The 22,585-nt window shown below is 40.7% G+C and overlaps 1 protein-coding gene and 1 non-coding gene across 2 annotated transcripts in view; both read right to left on the reverse strand.

Moving 5' to 3' along the window:
* The window catches only part of LOC114633342 (protoheme IX farnesyltransferase, mitochondrial), a 109,406-nt gene that overhangs the window by 37,824 nt on the left and 48,997 nt on the right, over positions 1–22,585 (reverse strand). The window lies entirely within an intron of this gene.
* Positions 6,060–6,241, reverse strand: LOC114633362. Its single transcript, XR_003713194.1, has one exon. It is a non-coding gene; the product is annotated as a U2 spliceosomal RNA (small nuclear RNA).

The following is a 22,585-nucleotide window of genomic DNA, read 5'->3' on the forward strand; positions in this document are numbered from 1 at the left end:
TCAGCACAGACACATGTCCTGTAGCCAAACACTACTGACTTGGAGGCTTAAATTTATCGGCCATGCAATAAAAAATAAAACAAAGAGGATGAACTAACTGTACCCAGGAGAGTTCAGAGCACACTGAGAGTGACAGGCTGGAGAGAGATGGACAGCTCACAGTCTCTCATGGGCTTAAGCTGCTTTTTTAACAGAAGGGTTTTGAGTGGCCACAGGACCAGTAACTTCACCTCACTCCTCTAGTCTCCTAAGAGCCTATCTCATCTAAACTGGACCAGCTGAGACTCCCTGTGACAGTACAAGGCAGTGCCCAGGGAAATGTGACTGCCAGTGGCCACAGAATGTCACGAAGAGAAAATAAAAAGGGAGGAGAGACCAATGCTGGGGGCTGTGATCGGGAAGGTCCTCACCTCTCCTTCAGTTTAGTTGAAAGCTTCATGGTACTGCACTGTCCTGGGAGCATGAGGAAGAAGAAATTCCAAACACCAGAGCAACAAATACCTCATTTTTTTCCCTCAACAAACAATATATTTTCTGTCTAGGTTAAATTTTCAAAAGAGTTTTTTCCTCTCAGTCTATTTTTGTAAAAATCCACCAATCGTTTGGACCTTTTTCATTTTGAACTTTTCCTTTCTTCCTCAGGCGCACAGCCTTGTCACACCCTCAGCTTCAGGCGCCCTGCCCTCCAGCAGCTCCAAGATTAGCTATGTGTTTACACTCCTAGAGTGAGAAGCAATAGAAACAAAAGTCAGCCTAGCCCAGAGGACAGGGCCTTGCTAGCTCTTGCACCTTGCGCCACCTGCAGAGTCACCTTCACATGACTTCAGCCATCACTGCTCTGGCTCCTCCTGGGTCTCGAGTCTGCTTTGTCTGTTCCTGCACAAACACTCGCTCCAGGAAGCAGGAAGTAGGCTCCAGTCTTCTCTGCCTCCTATCCCAGAATCACATCCAGGAAGCTGAGTCCCTGCTAGTCTTAAGAGAAAAGTTGAGAACCCACAGCCCTGGGACTGTCTTGAAAGCGCAGGGTGGTGCTGGTGGAGACATTGTGACACACTGCTCCCACATAAACCACACGTGCTAATTTCTATACATCAAAGAAAAGGATCACACTCAGAAGCTTTGAAGGTGCTAGGCAGACCTTAAAGGTACCTTAAAGCCACTTACAATGTCTGTAAGTCAAGGGAGGGAAAATAGCCAACTAGGTAACAAGCTACATCTTTGCTCCACCCCACCCCTCCCCCCAACACAGAGTGAGAGCGACATTTCTCCAAAGACCCTACAGAAGAGCAAACTCTGCAGTGCAGAGCTTGTTACTCCATCCATCCCCTCAAGAGCTGGCAATGTGTGTTTGTCATTCCGATCTAGCTCACAGCTCCTAACAGCTCAAGATAATACCTCCATCAATCTCCAGCCAGATTAAAGGAAATGTTTAAAAAAATAAAAAAGTCAGAGAGGGGCACGAGCAGGACCCACACATCATCTCTTCTTACAAACCAGTTAAGATGCACTGTCAGCTGTCACTTTCCCCTTGTTACCCATGTCCTACTGGTCTACCTCCAATAAACAAACTATGACTCATTTCCATTGAGATTCCCTCCACCCCCACCCCCCCAGGTATTTGAAATATCAAACACAGGCAGTCTGGCATTCATCAAAAGTGGCTTTCAGGCACATGGTGACTGGGCAGTGTTCCTTTAACAGGTCACACAGGCCATCTCTCATGAAGGCTTTGTCCTCAAAAGAAAAAAAAAAATAGAAAGGCTCAAAACATAACCTAGTCCTTATTAAAGGCAAGTACTGCATCCTACAGTAAAAGAAAACCCAGCCATGCCTCGCTCTCAGAGCCTCTACTATAAAGTGACCTTCTCTTCCTGCCAGGGGGATCTCAATTTGTAAATACTGCTTTCTGACAAAAGATGGAAGGAAATGGAAATATTTATAATACCTGTCTCTGAGGAGTGAGGAGGGTGATTTATTACTCTTATCTTCCCGATTTTTCAGTGTCTATAAAGACCTTGCATTTTCTAGTTAAGAAAAAACTGAAAGTAATCCCAAGCCAGGTGTGCTGCCAGCACACATCTTTAATCACAGCCTTGAAGGGGATCAAGGGGATGGCGAGTTAGAGCCTACTGACTGCATGACAAAACTGTCTCAGAACCCAAACCAAAGTTTCTACCTAACTGATACAACACCTAGATAGCCCCTCTCTGGGTTAACTGAATAAAATAATTATTAAGCTCATCCAAAACAAAATCAGCATCGAGGGAACCCTAATCAATCATAGTCTGTTCTCCCACAGAGTCACATAGAAAGACAAAATGCTAATCTCAAATAGGTCATATGTGACCAGTCACCATTCCATCCCCAGAGTACTCCATGGGCTCAGCCCTCCTAGTCACTAGCTACTTTTTCTACCTCCTCCCCCCAATCCCCTTACCTCCTTCCTTTCACTTTGTATACAGCAGTCAGTGATCTTTCTAGGAGCTAAGCTGGTCATGTTCTTTTCCAGCATAAAACACGGGCAGAGCCCTCCGCCCTGTCCGGCTCAGGGAATGAAGTGAATACTCCAACATGGCTTGCAAAGCTCTCAGAGACACTGAGGTCCTGGACTTTTCTGCTCTCTCCCTCTCTCTACACAGCCCTTTCTAAGCAACCTGCCAGGTCTTCAGAGGCATGCTTTCAGCACTGCACACACCATGCTACTACCTGTGGGGCCCTGCTTACCCATATCAGGGCTGACTAGGCTTCCCTAGATTGCATGTTGTGAGCCGTGCCTGTACAGAAGTACTTTACTGTAAAACGCTACCATGTGGGACATCGCTGTTCTCACAACAGGCCTGCCAAGGTCCACTGGGTCTCACTACTCCCCCAACCCCACTGCACCCTGAACTCAGCTCTAGTGGGCTGTAGGGAGGGCTTTCACTGCAGCCATCTCAAGCAACTGTTTCTTTTCTCCTTCCTCCACCTTCATCACTGGTAACTCTGTTACTGAATACTGGCTCCCTCTAACAGGACGCAAACTCCTTTCTTACTCTTAGCCTGACACCATGTGTAGCCTCTTCCCCTAATGCTGTGAACCCATGGCTAGGGTCCAGCGTGAGCTGGCGCTCCTGTCTCCTCTCTTCCCGGAAACTCAGCGCACCAACGCCCCTTTCAGCAGATTTAGCTTGTGTCTCTCAGCGATGGATTCTGCTCCTGGGCATCTGAACAAGCCCAGTGTTCCCTAGGCAGCCTCTCCTCTTAGCACCACACGTCTTCTAAGAGCATTGTCTACTTCAGCACAAGGTGAACTGGAGAGAGGGGGGGAGCTGAGTTCACAACTCCATGCTTCCTCAATGGAGTCCAGGGTGAACTGAGTCTTCTAAAACCTCTAAGGAAGCTCTATGGAATTTCCATTCAAACAGCTGCCAAAGGCTATAATTCCCTCAAAGTCGATTCCTAAAATAGTGAGTTCTAAAAGCTGTTTTGAAAAGTAAATAAATGCGCCAAAGCTTACCCAAAGTTACTGGCATCAACAGAAACTGCAAAACTAAACAAAAACTCTTCAATTTAAAAAGACTGGAAAATGATCAATTAGCACTACTCCAGTTGTGGCTTAATATAGACACAAATCTGATTAATGAATAATATTCTTGTAGAGTTCTCTATCTACAACTGAAACACTATACACGCATCTTATGAAATGTAACAATATTAAACAATAGAAGATTAAAGATTAATCAATTGAACAATATCTTGACTCTGAATTGGCTCCCTAAAATGCAAAACACTTAAATGTCATTGTTAAATAAAGAAAAGCTATATTACAAGCTGTGCAATGAAATCGGCCAACCTGAAGAGGGTCAAACGCTGCTGTAATACACATCTGGTCACAGTGGGTAGGGGTGGGGAGTTAGAGAAATCATTAAGTAATCTGAGAACTCCCAAACAAAGACACTGTAAAATTCTGTACTATAAAGCAAAGGAAACACTTAATCCCTCAGGAGCTGCAGTATGTATTTCAACTGGGTTATCCCTTCCCGTGGAAGGACATAGCGATACACCAAAACCTGTGGTGACACTGGATCTCCACTGTGCACATGTGGCACAAAGCCAGTTTGCCTCGCTCTCCTGGCACCTGTTGTCTAATCATCTGTGAGAGATTATTCTAGGCAGCAGAAGAGGAGAGGCAGAAGAAGGAAGGGGAGGGGCAGAAGGAGGGAAGAATGCAAGCCTTTCTTACTCTGCTTATCAGCAAACAGTGCTACATACACTGACCTTTTAAATGGTAGTTACATTTGCTTTCTATGAACTGCCCCAAACATTACAGTGTATCTTTGAACTTTAGACCCTATGAACTTATAGAGGGAAATGACCTGGTCATTATGAGACACTGTATTCTTCACGCCCTTGAGATGCTGTTCTGGAGCAAATCACAGCACATTCCAACCTCAACAAAACTTCAATATTACAAAAATATGTTTCCTTGTGAATCTTAGTGGAAAACTATAATAGTAAGTAAAAGCAAGAAACATTCCCTTGAAATAATAAATAACAATAGAATACACTCGCATTAAATGAGAAAAGAAAAGTACGAGGCTATTTCTGCACACATGGGTGGCAGAAGGCAGTCACTGACGGGGATACTCCTATCAGGTTTTAACAACTGTCCTGTCCTGTATTCTGCCTGTTCTGCTTTCACTCTGCTGACTGAAACTGCCTTCGCTGTAGCTGGTAAGCTGAGTACGTGCACAAGCGGACCGCCTGTGTGTGAGAAGGGGATAGCAGTTCCTACTGAAAGATGTGGGAAGGCTGGAAATTCCTTCCAAAGGGCAAGATGTTTGTCATGCAGGATGAGTAGGAATGCTGGGTAACTGCCCAGAACCCTCAGAACTTAAGCCCTTTATAGGCTTTTCTCTCAGAAGCCACAGAAAATCATTTATTGAGTAATGCTGTTCTGGAAAGCACTACGTACATTTCCCACCTCACCAAGGGGCCTGAGGACAGCAACATGGCCAACCAACTATGCAGGGGAAGTCTGAATCAACACTAAATATTTCCAAGTCTCCTGCTAACAGTAAATGGTGAAAATGTTTTTTTCTGGTATGTGAATAAATACAAAATATTAAGTGTTGCTAAGAAAGATGAAGCCATGATAAGGATCAAAGTTCAAAATCAGGCCCAACAGTGGTGGCACATGCCTTTGATCCTAGCACACTCAAGAGCCAGGTGTATCTCTGTGAATTCTCGGTCAACCTGGTCTACATAGTGAGTTCCAAGGATAGCCAACCCTTCACAGGAAAGCCTTGACATTAAAAACTGAAAACAAAACAACCAAACAAAACAACCCCAAAGCAAAATAACAAAAAATAACAACAACAACAAAAACAAGATAAAATTCACAATTGGTTTTACAGTGACTCCTTAACTTTAACAAACAAATACGTAAACTAACTGAGTGGTACAGTAGGAATTTATTCTTAATTTTCTGCTAAATAGAACTTTAAACTCCATCAATCAGACACACATTTTTAAGATTTATTAGGCTTTTTAAAAAATGTGTATGGATGCTTTGCTTGCATATGTATAGCTGCCCACAGAGGTCAGAAGAGGACAACGGATCCTGGGGAACTGGAGTTAGATCTGGTTGTGGGGCTGAGAACTCAACCCTCGTCCTCTGAGAGAGCAGCTAGTACTCGTCACTATTAATTCGTCTTTCCAGGTCCCAGGTTAACCTGTTAAAACACCCAGAAAGTAACTGCTTTGTGACAACAGTTTCTATTAGTGAGCCTCAGGAGAGCTGAGATGGGTTCTGTTTGGTTATCAAATCCCAATAATTAAGAGAATCACAATAAGTTTCATATATCTAAGTCACTTCTCTGACGTAATTCTCAAAAGACAGGAAGCACTGTGGCATTCCTTCTTAGCTGTACATGTAAAATGGGAATGAAATCTTGTGACAAATACAAATTGAAGAAAGAAATGTTAGTTTATCATTAAACATCCTGTAAAATGTATTAATAGCTAAACTTATTTTGAATTATTATTTAAATTTTTTAAAAACTTAGTTTAGTCCTCTGAAGGGGTGCACCATTCCTGAAGGTATCGCAATAAGTGAGGTATGGGGGTTGAGGGAGCAGGCCTCCATTTTATCTCTCTGCTCCAAAACTCCATTTATATACTTCAAACAGAGGCTACATGCGACATTAGACTTATGAAAACAGAACTATACTTGATCCTAGCTAAAAGGCCAGGAAGCAATTAATATTTTTAATTTCAAATACTGGGTTTCAGTTAACTGGAAGATGCTGTCTTGGTCCTAACTGGAGGTTGAACCTGGAGCATAGTGAATTCTCTAAATAAATACTCTACCAAAAAACTGTGTGCCCAGTCTGCTCTTTAATTTCATTTTAAGATAGGACCTCAGAAGTTGTTCAGGCTGGTCTAGAACTTCCTTGTAGCCCAAGCAAGTCTTGAAAGCAGAATTCTCTTTATTTAGCTTTCAGTTGCCTGGGATTACAGGCCCAGGTTGGAAAGATGGTTTTCTAAGAGATGCTGGTTTGTTTTTTTTTTTTAAACTTCCTTGTAGCGAAGCAAGGGGACATCAAAAGGAGAGAAGGCTAGATATTAGCAGTATGTTTATTAAAATAAGAAATGGTGAAAAACAGACCCCAAAGACACATGGTAAATGATATCTGGTATCGAATTATACAGATAAGTAAACATCACATCAGACTTTACTTTAGAAATGTCACATGAACTGTGACATGTATGTATATATGTATGTATGTATGTATAAATAATCTTAGCACTTGGAGGCAAAGACAGACAGATCTAAGTTTCAGGCCAGCTATCTCATAAACAAAATGAAACAAGACAATTCGAGCCACATTTTATTTATTTATTTATTTATTTATTTATTTATTTATTTATATTTGTGTGTGTATACACATGCCATGCCAGAGGGCAACTTTGGGGAGTTGGTTTTCTCCTTTTACCATGTGGGTTCCTGAGATCAAATTTAACTCACCAAGCCATGTCGTAGCCTCTGAAATCCTTTCACATTATGTACTATTCCTCTTTAGTGCATGAGTGAAATTATGTCTATCTGTCTGTCCGTCTGTCTATCTATCTATCTATCTATCTATCAATCAATCATCTACTCATTCAATGTATACCTATGTGGGCTTGTGTTCACCCTGCTGTACACATGGCTGTCAGAAGACAATCTCTTTCCACCATCTAGATCTTGGAGCAAACTCGGGTCATCAGGCTTAGTGACAAGCAACATTTCCAACAAAGCCATCTCTATGGATCTGAGGCAATGGGATTCTAAGGTAAACATTCTAGAATAGAGTATTAACAATAACTATTCCAATGATCACAAAATGAATAAAAAAATGAAAAGGTAAATAGATTTCTTAGATATATGGTGCATACTATAAGGCAACATTAGATGATAAATTCCTTATAATCTAAAGTCTGTGATGCCAAATTTTATAACAATTACCACACTAATCTAGAGTTTAGTTGTTCTTACTCCAGAAGGACAATGAACTAAAATAGTCCCTATTCCTATACAGAGCTGTCTGTAGAGGCAAAAGTACACATGTCAACTGACATTTAATAATGGTTACTTTTAAACATTCTAATACAAAATGTGATGTAGGACAGAGAAATTAATACTACAAGTTATGGTTAGTCAAAAAGTCTCAGGCAGTACTCATGCATAAAATTTTAAATAATAGATGACTAGCAGCCATGAGAGAGACCCTAGTGTAAACGGATGTGATTTTTCAAAATGATGGTTCTAATAAGTAACTAAATTTGAGGCATCATTTCCTTTACCATTTATCATCACAGCGTGACAATCACTCAGCCAAAAGTTATTTTTAAAAGAAATTTGCTACTACATGATATATTGCACAGCACCGTGGCAATTATTTCCTAATGCCTTGACTATTTCAAGGAGCTAAGAGTGGACTGAAGTGGTCTCATCACAACGAAAGGGTAAGTATTTGTGGTGAGGATACACTAATTAGACTAGTTTGGTCATCTTACAATCTATGCATACATAAAAATGTCAATTATACAACAGAACATGCTATTATTTGCTAATTAAAAATAAGTCAAACAACTAAAAGCTATGGGGCAAAGAAATCAGTTGCAACACTGTAACTCTGTGAGGAAACTCTCTGAAGATTGCTGTTGACTGTGTGCAGAACACACACAGTACCTAACAACCTTAAGTGTGAATTGCTTCCTGGAAGGTCTGATGGACATGCCAAGAGCTTAAAAATGAAACAAGACTATGCAGACAGGCATATACTGCTTCTGTCACTTGGGTAGGGAAAAGGCACACCCTCATGACGGAGAGGAGGGAAAATGGGGTCAAAGTGCTGCCAGTTACTGCACTTCTGAAACTATGTCTGTCCATGGGAAACTGCATCTAAAGGAAACCACCCAGGGAAGGAGGAGCCACGCACCAGATAAGCAGTGTTCAGTACTGCACTGCTCTGAACAGGTAAAAACTGGAAGAAAAACTAGAGGAAAGGACAGAATGTGAGGAAAAGGACTTAAAACCTCAGGCAGACTAAAAACAATCAAGGGATGCGTAGTAATTGGGGAGACAGCAAACTAATGCTGCACTTAGCATCAATGTTGGGTTCAGAGTGGGCTCTGAGTTTTCTGTTCATTTTCAAAGTTTCCTTTATTATAATAAGCTGCAGACAAGTCATAAACAGAATAAATAACACATAGATGTGGCTATGTGTTTCTTACAAGGGATTTGTAGATGGTTTGGTGTGGAAAGTTTTTCAAAGTTCAACATTACATTTTTAAAGCCACATTAAATTTAGAGTTTTCCAAACACATTAGAACTGTAAAATTTCTTCATAAAACACTTTGAAAGTCAGTGTGAGGAGGGTCTTTCCACAGAGGCCAGGACAAGCTGCTATGGAGAACCTTCCTGTTTGAAAGTTTCTTGCTCTTCAGCACTTTGTCCTTTTAACCCTGGCCTCAGCGCTCACCGCTACTGAGAGCCCTGCTGTCTACCACTGTTCCTCTTGTTCCCGGTGTACAGCACAGCAAACCAGCTGAGGAACACTGCAAGAGAGCAGCTTCTACGTGCCCCATCTTCTCATCTAACTTTGTGATGATTATGAGTAAACTGTTCAAGTCTGCAAACAATGTGAGATTGTGTTAGCATGTTTATGTGCCTGTTGTTGTGTGGGGGGGTGCACATGCACACATGTGCACACGCATGTAGAGCTCACACAGGGAACAAGCTCATGTGCTGTCCATCAGTCACCATCTACCTCATTTTTGAAACAGGGTCTCTCATTGGCCTTGCCCAGTAGGCTGAGCTGTGTGCTCAGTGATCCCAGAGACCCGTGAGCCGCCACCTTCCCAGGGCTGGGAGGGCACACACTGTCTTATCACATATGCTCTGCAGAGCAAATACAAGCACTTTAGTGAACCAATTGACCACCAGTTCCATGATACAAGTTTTTAGTTTAACTGCTAACGAATATTACTTATTTAGACATAAAAATGTGCTGAGGTTACTTCTCTTTTTTAATTTTTAAAGCTTATATTTTATTTTTACCTATGGGTATGTGAGTGCCCAAGACAATCAAAAAGGTGTCACATCCCTGGAACTGGAGTTACAAGCAGCTGTGAGCCTGTGGGTACTGGGAGCTGAATTCAGGTTCTCTAGAGCAGCAAGCAACTCTCAATTGCTGAGCCATCTCCTCCATGTGCCGAGGTTATTTCATTTGAAAGTCTTAAAGGAAAAATTCACTAATAAAATCTGAAACGATTTACTTAGGCAGGGTCTCACTACATAGCCCTGGCTGGCTGGCCTGGAACTCACATGGACCCGCCTGCCTCTGCTTCCTGGGAGCTAGGACTCAAAGCATGTACCAATATGCCTCGCAAAATCTTCATTAAAACCCATTTTCCAGTTGAAGAATCACATACACTCTCAGCTAAAGAAATATTATTTCCAATGAGTCAAGTGGCAAATTTGTTTTGAACAAATAATTCATTTGAATTATGAGCTAACCTCATGAGGGTTAATAGGCTAACTTAGGACACACATTCATCACAAGCAGTGAGTGCTGGAATAAACACAAAAGATAAGCAAACCGAGGGGCACCAGAGTAGTCTGCAGTGCTTGAGTACTGACAAGCTACAGCCAGGCTCGGCACTTTCAGTCAGAATTTCCCAGTGCTATTACTCTTCCCCAGGACTCACTCACACCAAGGATGAGACACTTTTGAGTGTTATCTCAAGTAACCATCACTCCAGTCCTATTTGGGACCCACATTACTCTCACTTTAAAGTTGAGGGCATCCTGCAGAGGCCATGGCCCTCACGCCTGCCCAGGCCTGTTGGTTCCCAGCCTCGTTCCACACCACCACTCTGAGCGTCCATCTGGCACACAGTGCATCACGACCCCATGTTGCACTGCATCACTGAATGTGGACAACAGTTAAGGTTTATGAAGCAGAGTCAAAGCCACGATGAATCTGGAGTGTTCTGGCAGTATTCATCCAAGGTACATCAAATGACTTCCCGCAGCCTTGCTTCTGCACACGTACCACAAGTATTTTGTGTTGCATACACTGCCTCTCCACACAGCACTAATGCGACATACAGGCTGCGAATGTCACCCTTGACACCTGTGCTGAGGACCGTCTAACTATGCAGGTTTCTGCTCTTACTGAAACATACTGGTGTAGTTAAGGGAGACGGAATACTTTTACCATTCCATTCTCCCATCGCCATTTCTTTTTAGGTCTAGGCTGATGCTTCCTGCTTCTCTATCTCCATCTATAAGCTAACTCACTAGTTTAAATGTCTCCAGTAATTACTTAAAACAGAAAAATATAAAAGCTAGGTGAAACCAACCAACCAGCCCAAACAACCGCAATTCTGTTAGATAAATGTATTAATCCACAGGATTGGTTTGGGCTCTGAAAGTCTAGTCCATGCTGCTCAACTTCCTGAATTCCTGGCTGTGGCTTTGAAAAATATGTCAAATGAAGCACAGGTGTAAAGTTCCATGCTAGAAATCCCCACGGTTTACAGACTAAGCCTATGAAAGAAAGTGTTTTCATATCTGAATGCATCTGGGAATGAAATGATGCTCCTTCCACACACACTCACATCAGTACCCTGTTTCTTCAACGACACAAGGCCAGCAAGCTTCAGGAGCTAGCAAACAGCTGCTCCCCACAGTCTAGCTCTTGGTGTAGACACAGCATCGGGCTCTTCTGCAGCCCTCAGTGACCCACGTGGGCCCGAGGGTGTATTCCTAGTCTCCTAAAACAGAATAACCTGAAGCAGATACAGGACTTATGTTTCAGGCAGTACTAGTGCAAGGGATTTATGGCCTAGAACAAAACTGGAGAGCGACTAATCCAGCCTAAAATAAGTGATCAGTTTGCTAAATTACTACTGAACACAGCTTCTTACCCAACACAACAGTTCCCTTTATTATAAAAAGTTAACTAGCAAAAGTACCCACAGATAGCGATTTTATAAGTTCTATATACAAATGATCTAGACAGAGATTCTAATAAAGTCTGCCAAAAGAACAAACAAATTGTATAGGAAAGGAAAGAGCACTCCACTGTGTAATTATAGTGTTTACTTATCCAGAAACAAACTGCTATGTAGTACGGGTTTGTACTTATGTCTAATAGTATTGGTAATCTGATTGAATATTTATTAATTTTAAAGATAATTTTACATGCAGTTATGTACCATTCTATAATCAGAATAAAGTAACAAACAAATAAACAAACCACAATAAAACCAAAAACCATAACCAAACCAGTGCCATTTGGACAGACTAAAGAACATTTCAAGACACAACAGATCATTATTGTCCTCAGGTTCTGTATGACATCACTGCTAGGGAAACCTGGACCAAAGGCATGTGGAATCTCTAGTTTTGCTTATAGCTGCATTGGCTCTATGATGCTCTCAAACAAGTATTTTAACTGAAAATACTGAGGCAACATAATCTGTCCATGCCAAGCCCAGCCCTACTCCTGAAGCAGGTTCGTCCCACGAGTTCAGCAACAGTGCTGCTTACCCTTCTCAGTCCTGTTGTACCCAGCACATGGTCGTGGAGAGTAGGCTCAGTTTCTTCGATGTGATGTGTGTTCTGTGCTTTTCTGGGGGTGAAGACATTTGGTCTACACAGTCTTACAATGTCTCATACTTTACAGGCTTGTTTTGGGCTCTGAAACACTGCCGACAAGGGAGGATGGATTTTATCTTCCAATAAAAACAGCCACTAAAGCACCTCAGGACCTAGTTAAATTTTTTCTTTTCTTCAGAAACAAATACTTTTAAACATAAGTTGTTTGCCAGATTTCTTGATAACTAGTTTAAAAATGTCAGTGCAAACAAACAAACAAACAGAAACAAAAACAAAAAAAACCCAAAAAGACACACTTGTATCTTTGTCTCTTCATTTTTTAAGAATGCTTTCCTATCCATGTAAACATGTCCTGGTGAATATCCCTGTATTCCTAAAGATTTATATGGATTTTTAACAATTACAAAGATTCATTCTTTCTTTTTCTCTTCAGTAACAGTTGCTGAACTCAAAGACATTGTGCAATCTATATCATAAAACAGTTTAGTGAAGAAACTAAAAATCTATGAAATGGAAGGAAATTCTGTGACAACAAAGTAAAAAGCATCCAGAATGTACAACTGAAAGCACAGGGACCACAGAGTCCGATCTCTAAACAGCAGCTCAGTGTCGCCTGACAGGAAACATCCATGCAAAATCGAAGCACCCTGTGTATCACCTCAGATGTCATGTGAGTCCTAGGATGCTATCCCACAAAGCCTCACTGAGATTATCTGGGAACTAATGAGAAAACTGACTCAAAGACAAGTTTTAAGAAACAGGTATTTCCTTAATTTCAATTATGATAAAAGTCTCTCAATTTACACTTCATAGTTAGTGATTTTTTGACTTTCATAGCGAAGGCAGGATGTAAGGGATCTCTAACTTAGCTTTTTTTTTTTTCCAATTCAACAGATACAATCTCACAGCTTTAATATATTTGGTATCAGTGGTAGTATTTCAAAGGCTTGATCATCAGTGGTACATCTTGAGTATACCAAGTGTCTTGAATTATTGAATGCAATTATAATTTGTAATCTGTTAATTCAATTAAATCAGGCATACAAAAATAGATATGGGACCCACCACTCGGGAATTTTTCAAGGATCAACATTCTAACTCAATTTTAAAATAACAATATTTATTTATTTTTTTCAGAAATACTATGGCTGAACTTCTCATAAACCCTGATAGTCTAATTTTGTATAATTTAGCTACAGTCAGTACAGAGTAAGGGGTAGCTACAGGGTCTCTTAAAGCCTCTTTTAAAGAAGGTCAGAAATATTTTATTAACAATTAATTCACTTGTTTCAATTTAAATGTGCACTTTATAGCACTCTCAGTAACTTGAAAACAGGTCACTTACGGTCCTCACATTTTGTTTTTACAGGAAGTACAGAAACTGCCTTTAGCTCAATTTAATTGGATGCGAACACAGATTTCCACACATTACCACATCACCGCTGATAAAATAAGTAGTGGCTCATTTGAATACATGTGGCTTATTTTTTAAAATGAATCTACGGAGAGTTCTAAAGAATTTTATTAAATGAACTAGGCCAAAGGTTGCAGCAATTTTCTTGGGGAACGTCACAAATATTCCTCGGCACACGTCATCTCCCGTACACACACCCACATGATGCCGCTCATCATGTTACACAGTTAAACCACTTCATCAGAAGCTCAGATCCACTGGGTTGTGCTCCTTTCAGAATTGCATAAATCTAAAATGAACTAAACGGAAAACAATACTTAACATTCTTACACAATCCCTTCCATATTATTTGAACATTAAATTTCTGTTAGTAACTACATACTTTTTCTTTAGTATTTTATTTTTAAATTTAATATACCAAGCTATGATACAGAATCAAAATGGACATAGGGAAATTAAACAAAGCCAGGAATCCTCTATGGCACAGGTATTCCTCATGCTACAGAGATTTCTCTTTTCATTTCTACAAACCAACTGCTTAGAAGTTCAAACAATGACGGTGTACTACAGGAAATTAATATTTCATAAGAATTCTCTAGTGCGAGCAATCTATTTGCAAGACTAACATGCATACCTTTGTGACTAGGAAAATATTACGGACAGAAAATGTAAGAGCAGAAACTGCAGCCACACTGCCACTGCCACGGACTCCACTCCTCACAGCTGAGGAGTAATGCAGAGAACAAAAAGCCTGGGACCGGACAGACCATAGCTCTGTGCTGCAGGAGTTGAAAGATCAGTGTTTTATTTCATGCAAAGCTTACTAAAGTAATATACTTGGCCATCTCCACAACTTATCTCCCTTCGGAATGTAAGACGACAAAGTCACAGCACCTGGCTTATATGCGTATCCCAGGCACAAGTGACTGCACAGCTGTAGAAAGCCTCAGCTCAAATATCAAAAATTCCTGATATAATAAAATGGTGTAAACTTAAACCACCCATTTCTAATCCAATTACTTTATCTCCTCCCCTCATCAACAGTGATTTCATGATGTTTGGCTGAAGAGTGATTCAGTATTTGGTTTATGATTAAATTCTATCATAGCTATAGATCTGTGATAGGCATTACAATCCAGACAAAAGCAAATAGAAGTTATTTTTAACATAGGCAGAAATGGTGAGAAGGTGCATTATTTAGGGAAGTTCTTGCCAGTGTTTCCTGCCGCTGTGATTCTCTGTGTTTGCTCTCCACAGGAAGATGCCCTAGAAGTGGGGATCAGATACATTCTCGACACACTCCAAGAACGGCAGTGTGGTGTTTCCCACGCAACTGCAGTCCACAATACCCTAGATGTGTGTACTACCATGTGACAACCAGGCAGGCTAGGGTATGCTTTATTTTAAGGGGAAATAATCTGCTTGATAACATTTCCTAACTCTCCTTTCTCAGTGCCACCAGGACACAAGGTATAAAGTTTTTGCCTGTTTCTGGCCCTCTCTCTTTTCATGATGCACTGTGATTGGCCAGGCTTTCCGGTTACTTGCAACTCTTTCATCATGCAAAGCCAGGGCCAGAGCAAATCCCCTCACAGGCTCTCACTCCCCTCAGTGGAAACAAGCGGGTGGCTGGAACCTGCCCTTCCCTATTCCCAGTAATTCTTGCCGAAGGGTTCTGGCAGACACGGGGGAAGTTTCAACATCTCCCTAGCTTCCCTAGAGAAGAATCCAGGAGGTGGTGGCTCCTTGGCCTGTAAGAACTCAGTCTGGGAGTAGAGGGCACAAAGAAACCCAGGGGCTTCTGTGCTTTGCCTAATTTGTCTTGTTGGCTCTATAAAGATAACTCCTGTCCTTCACAAGGTTACAGAGACAAAGGCCTGTTGGCAACCAGCATAAACAAAGTACTCAGTGAGAGGTCCCTCACTCCTTACCACTCTGCAGTCATCCCGTAACACTTTGCCATTTGCAATCAATCTACTCTTCAAAAGATCATATGTGTGTTATATGCATCTGTGGTGTACCCATGTGTGTGCATGTGTGTATAGGGGAGTGCATCTGGTTGTGTGTGTGTGTGTGTGTGTGCGCAGAGGTCAAAGAAGGATATTGGGTAGCCTGTTCTCTGCACTCTTGAATTCCCTTGATACAGTCTCTATGCTGGGAGACACGCGCTGGAAGCCTGTCATTTTGGTTAGGCTGGCTCGTCAGCAAGCTCTTGGGTTCCACTTGTTTTCACAGGTGCAGCCATGCAGGGGCCTTTTTACATTGGTGCCGGAGACTTGAACTCAGGTCATCAGGCTGGTGCAGCAAGCTCCCAGAGTCATTTCCCCAGCTGCCTCAATCTATTTCTATAAAATACTGTAAATCTCTTAGCTTCACAGATTTATTGAGTTAACTGAACTATCATTTTACAGCTTCTACAATGTTTTCACAAATGTGAATTCCAAATAATCTTCACTAATGAGATGCCTAAGTTTGGACTACTTTTAGTTTCTGGCTATTTCATGTCATCCTGCTTTTATAGTTTCTTCTGGACTAAGACTTGAGTGTACACAATTTTCTGGGTGGGGTATTCAGAGTCTCTTTTACAATACGGAAGTAAGGCCACTATATGTTATTTTCTCATAACAAAATCAGGAGACAGACCAGAAAGAAAAAAAGGTAAAAGCTTTAGTATGGAAATTCACACATGCTTTTGATTCAAAAATTACTTAAATGTGATCTTTTAAACTGTAATGTAAAAGCAACAGCAGAAGAATCCAAAATATTCAATCCTCAAGTGAAATAAAACAACCTGGGTGTGGTGATGCACACTTTTAATCCTAGCACTCAGGAGGCCTAGGCAGGTAGATCTCTGAGTATGAGCTGGGGACAGTCAGGGTAACAGTGGGAACCTGTCTTAAATCATTAGCAGCAGCAGCAACAGCACAAAAAACATAAAAGAAAACAGAAGAAATGCCCAGATACTTGGCCAAGGTTGGTGGCCTAGGCAAGGGAGCACTGGAGGCCTCAGAGGGCATGGAGGAGACAGTAGAGGACCAGTTACCATGCTTAGATACTGATGCAGTTCTGGCACATGTCTTGAAATAAAGTTTTATTTAAGCAGAGAGAAGAAACTTCACTGTGGGATTTAAACATAATTGTAGCATCTGGAATTAAAAGAGAAATAGTTTTTTTTTTTTAAGAATGTGAAATGAGTTAAAAAAATAAATGTAGAAATACAGATTTAAAAATATATCCTGAAACGTGTTCTCTTAGAGTTGAGTACTGATGTATCCTACGGTCCTGCTATAGCTCAGTCCACCCTGTCTGATCATAAATCCATCCGTAATATGTCTAACTTCTCCCTCTCAAAGCACCCTGTTTCCTTCCTCCAATATTCTTTATCTAATTATCTAAATATTTAAGGTGGAAATATTTTTACAAAGATGCATACATACAAATAATACAGTAATATCCTTACTCTATGTATACACTCCTTATTAAAGTAATTCTGGATAATTAATACTCTAAACTATTAAATTCTAACGGATATTATGGTCAAATGAATATGCAGGAGGAAGCAGCTCCGTTCCAGAAACATTCAAGAATAATAAGAAGACAAGAAGTACAGTCACAGCATAATGAAATAAAATAGATATCTGATAGTGTTCAAAATTAATGACTGCAGGGGGAGTCTTTTATCAAACAGATCTCACCTACAACATTCAAAGCAAATGTTTAAGTTTCATAAACATAAGAAAAATAGCATCACAGCTGAAAATGAAACTGCTCAAAATTGCATCACCAAAATGTAGATAAAATAACATAATTCTATAATCCATTCAGACTTTTAAGTCTATAACTATAATTAAGAATTCCGTTCAGTAAAACCCATTGATTGAACTATTAGAGGTAATGAAAAGTAAAAGTAAACATGAAGTACCTATGCTGTAAAAAAGAAAAGTCAGATTCATAGCAGCCTCTACAATAAATCTCGGATCCTGGCTAGTGTCCATGTGTGTGCGTTCCTTGTAGTAACTTAAAAAGCACAAACACATCTGCTGTCTCTCTCTCTCTCTCTCTCTCTCTTAGAAAGATTCTAGTTAAAATGCAACTTTTTGGAAAAAAGTTAAAACACATACTTGTGAAGGTAGTTAAACATACTCACTTGATGTGGTCATGTTACTGGACTGTCTGGTACTCAGAGCAAACTTTTCAGTAGCACACAGTTATTAGAAAGACATCTAAGTATGCAAAAAAAATTACCTCCCACTTTTAAATGTAAAAAGATAGTAAATTAATTAATATTTTAATTGGAAACACAAAGCAACTACATAACTTGTTGAGGCAACACTTATATTAAAACATGAAATATTTATTTGATGAAAATCAGTAGCTATATTCATAGTTCTGATCCACATAAATGTAAGGGAAAAATATTGCCACATTTAGATTTTTCTCAGTGATCTTAAAAATTCTTATATTCCACCAAATATAATCTGCTTGCCCCTAGCGCATAAACGCATGAGGAGACGGAGGTAAGAAGACTCTGCATGTTTATTGCACAGTGTGGCTAACTACACTCGGAGGCCTCTATGCTGTAACTGCACTTGGAGACAGCACCAGAAGAGATACAGGAATAACAGTCTTTAGAGAAGAATCCAGTCAAATCATTAAAGAAAATGCACACCCACAGTCAGAAGTTGGCTCAGTAAAGAAAACAGTTTAAGCTTAAAAGTTACTTCATAGCCTACTCCTTAAAAGAGACAAAAACTGTTCCTGCCTTGTTTAATCATACCATTTTCTTTCAAAATTTAAGTTCAAAAATAACATATAAATATGATGCATAGATTATTTAGTCCTTCGTCAAAAATTTATGATTTTATTTTACAAAAAAAACCCCACAAATTAGTCATTATGTCTTTCTCTAAAGAAACATGTGTGAGATCAAATCAGTAGAGTTTACCACATTTCAGCAATGCTCAAACTTATTAATACTGAATGTATTTCCCCATAATTTGCAAACCCTACAGAACAGTACACTAGCGCTTCAGCAGGGCCTTACTGTTTACAGGAACACAATCAAGTCCTCACTGTCACTGAATACCCTCTGCATGTCCGCTCAGCAGGCATCTATCTCCCTGGGCTCCACACCCTCACATCACCAAGCGCAACAGAGGATAATTTTCATAAAAATAATAAGAAAAACAGAACTGTGAGCACTGTCACTACGAAACACACACTATTTAATGAGGCAGTATAAAATATGCACACACAGAAACACAGAATACTGTACAAAAACCTGAACCCATTCAGGACAAAAAGTATGAAATTTGCAAAGAAAGGGTTTAGCTTTCAGTTGTTAATTAGCTGTGGAAACAGGATGTTTATTAATACTGGATTTATTTTTAAAATACACATTATATTTCTTTGAGACTAAGTAGAGGATTACAAAAATCAGAAACTTTAAAAAGTGTTTGAATGCAATAATTCAAGAGTTTATACTGAACCTTTTATTCAATGGTTTGACTAAAGGAATTTAAATCAGTGAGACCCAAATGGCTTAAGTTTAAATGGATATTGATGGAGAAGTAAACATTTGGGTCCATTTTAAAATAAAGATGAAATAGCAAAGTGCCTTCAAGCTAAACATATTTAAAATAATAAATAGAAGGTAATGAAAGGCACGTCTTTATACAGAACTAGGGGAAGTCCCAGGGATGAGTCAACACAGCGCCCCTTATTAATCTCGGTGTGTTGTTAGAAGCATTTTTCTAATTGACACTGAATTAGCATTTACTATCCCAGAGAGAGTTCTCTGTGGCAAACGCTTTAATGGAGGTTGTCTGATAGCTTTGGCTCATAGTAGAGATGTAACAAAGTAGATTTAGTGAGCTGAGTTGGCTGTGGTGGAGCAGGCAGCACCCGGGCGGACGGCTCTGCTGCTCACCCCTGCCCGCACCAGCAATGCATGACGCTCTGTCCCCTGACTAATATATTAGGTCCTTTAAAACAATGCATTAATTATGCATTCCCTGCGAGTCAGACACTGTGCTTAATATGATTAGTGCTGCTGTCTACCCCACTTAAGTCCTGACATGTACTTTAAAACCTGAAAGCGAACTGGATGCTTTCTAGTACCCAGAACACTAGCTGTGCGCTTCTCACAGCACACACAATGAACATGAAGCACACAGCCACTGATGTTGGAGGAGTCTGGGTTTAGCTCCTTATACTCTGCGTTCCTTTTATGTGATGTCTTTCAAATGTATCTGTCTCCTGAAGAGCTGCACTTCATCTCTCACCTCTAAATGTGTTCTAATTTTTACAATGTGATTTTCACATTGAAAGCAAAGAAAAAAAAGTTTGTGTGTGGGGGGGAGAGGAGGTGTCAAGATTTTTTTCCTCTCAGTTACACATAACCCCCCAAAGGGAAAGGTTACCTTGAATGTAGTGCTCTAAACATTACAGTAAGTCCATCCTCCTGAGTTACAGGGCTCAGTACATTTCTGTTAGTGAGATGACAATATTGTGCACACGGGCAAGCTGTCACTTTATCAGCTCTGGGAGTGGGCCTTCTTTTTTCTGAGCATGTTAGAAACTGCACCTCCATGAGGGTTTCCACTGTCGGTGGCTAGATAAAAACCTTCCTGCTTCCTTCCCCCTTGCGCATTCATCAGTGACAACCTGTGTAAATATATTTAAAGACGAAGTTCACATTTCATTGTTCACATTTCAGGGAGAAAGCACAGCCAGCATCTCATAAATCAATTTGTCACCTGCTTTTACTGGTCGCTTTCTAGTGGATTTCAAACCAAAGCTAGACCTGGGAAAGTGATAGGAAGAAGAAAGACTGAAATCACTGCACACAACAGAGACATTTGTTTCCAGTATAACTTATAACCAGTTCAGCATTACACAAGTAGGAGCCATCATTTGCTGTGTTCACAGGGCTCAGAGGCCAATCCTTGTATGGTCTTTGAGTTGGAAAGAACACTGAGTATTCTGAGAAGCCACAAAGGGAAAGCAGGCTGTGCCCTGAAACCCTGATGGCTCTCTCAACCCTCACCAGTGTGGACCACCGAGGGACAGAACATGGCAGGCTATTCCTTCTCTTCCTCATGAAATCCCCACAGGTAACCACGTAACAGCTAGGTGTTATGAAATGACTACACCATCTTAATTACCAAGAGGCTCATTAACAAATTACATGGGCAACAAGAACTGAGAAGACAAACATAGGCCAAGGAAGGACAATGAACACACTCTCCCCACAGCCATTCTGAACGGAGCAAGAAAAATGACCCATGTGCTGTGTCATAGGGAATTTAATCTAATATTTTAATTTTATGCTAAAGGAAATTAGAAAAACAAAGAGCCACTCATGTGGAATGTTCGTAGGCGACAGCTCTGTTCACAGTAACTACCCCACCGTCTCAGGCTTTGATGAAAAGGCAATAGTACAGTACAGTACATTCTAGATGCCCATCTCACTCAAGTACTTGTCAGCAGTGTGTGGACTGTCTGCTGAGGGGTAAGGATTAAGCAATTCTTTTTATCAGTAAAAAACCTGCCAAACCTAATGAGAGTGGTCACCATGCAGTATTTGATGCAACCACTAACCTATTTATAGCTGAAATGAGCAGAACACAAGAGTCAGGTATCCTGATTTATTCTTCAGAGACCCGCCATCACCTTGACAGGAGGGAGAAATGGGAAACTAACCACCATGCAATCAACTGTAACTGCTGTAAACATTGTATCTCCTCCTAAGTAACAAAAGAAGGCTGGTTTCACAGCTGGCCACTGCTAAGACTGTGGCCAAGGGGAGGGGAAGTGCTTGATGCTGAAAGGGAAAATGTCTAGGTCTGCACATCATATGGTTTGACTTAGAGAGACTGATTAAAGATATTAAAGTACTCTGAGCATAAATTGCATGCACCTGTTGTTCTCATGGTGGCAGCCCTTGCACAGCCCTGTGACCATGAGAATTCTGCCATGGTTAGAAAGCCCTGACCAACTCCATCTCACGTTGCCTGGGCGGAGGAGAGTGGATTTATTAATCAATTTCACAGTTTCTTTGGATACACAGTTTACATAAAGATGTGATACCAAATAGACCAGAGAAATAACATTGACATTTTCTAGTCAATGTCTTTCATTATAAGCTGCCTCTCTAATTTTATGATTTGTATATATTTTTTTCAACCAGACAAATTAGTCTCATGTGTTTTCATCATGCTGCAGGCTACTTTATCCATACTGTGAAAATAATCCTGAATTTCCCCCAAAAGTTTTCATTTTCACAGCTCAAGTATTAATAGATTGACTATGTGAGTCTTTTCTACTCTAATGGTCTTAAGAAAATGGCCAAACTAATGCTGCTAAGAGATTATTCCGATCGACTGGTGAATATCTACCTAAAGAAAACTGAAAAGCAATTGCTACTCAAAATCACAAGCTCACTGTGTGTTGAGAGAAAAGCCAGAAGGTTCATGACAAAAGAAAGTGAAACTGAGGCGTGGGATCTGGTGCTGAGGTGAGACGCTGGACGAAGCCTGGAGTGCCTCAACTGACCTTACAGAACTCCAGGAGGATCAAAGCCCTGGCACGAGACACATATCTTCTATACAGTGCTCGGCAAAGGCAAGGTGCCCTGTGATCACTGCCACCCCCTCCCTATGCATCCAGCCACCACAACTATTAGGTCCTGACTGGGCTTGGCTTCTGCTCAGAAACTCTGAAGCAGGTAGACTACGCAGGAGTGTCTGCCAAGGCAAGGTCTTGCTTCCATGCCACACGTAGAATTTACTTTCTGGAAGATGTGTAGTTATGAGCAGGTATTCATTTACTATAATTTATTGAAACAATGATGTTTGTGAGTGAGAGACAGTGCCAACATTTTGTTGGCAGTGGGCATGCCAGTGTCAGCAGTCAGCACCACACCCCTCAGAGAGCTGCTTTCATGTGGCCAACAATATTGGAGCCCTCAGAGTCCCCAAATCACTGCCACTGGATCTCCAATACAGCAAGGTTGA

The sequence above is a fragment of the Grammomys surdaster genome, unplaced genomic scaffold (genome assembly GCF_004785775.1).
Source record: "Grammomys surdaster isolate TR1022 unplaced genomic scaffold, NIH_TR_1.0 581, whole genome shotgun sequence".
Taxonomy (NCBI): domain Eukaryota; kingdom Metazoa; phylum Chordata; class Mammalia; order Rodentia; family Muridae; genus Grammomys; species Grammomys surdaster.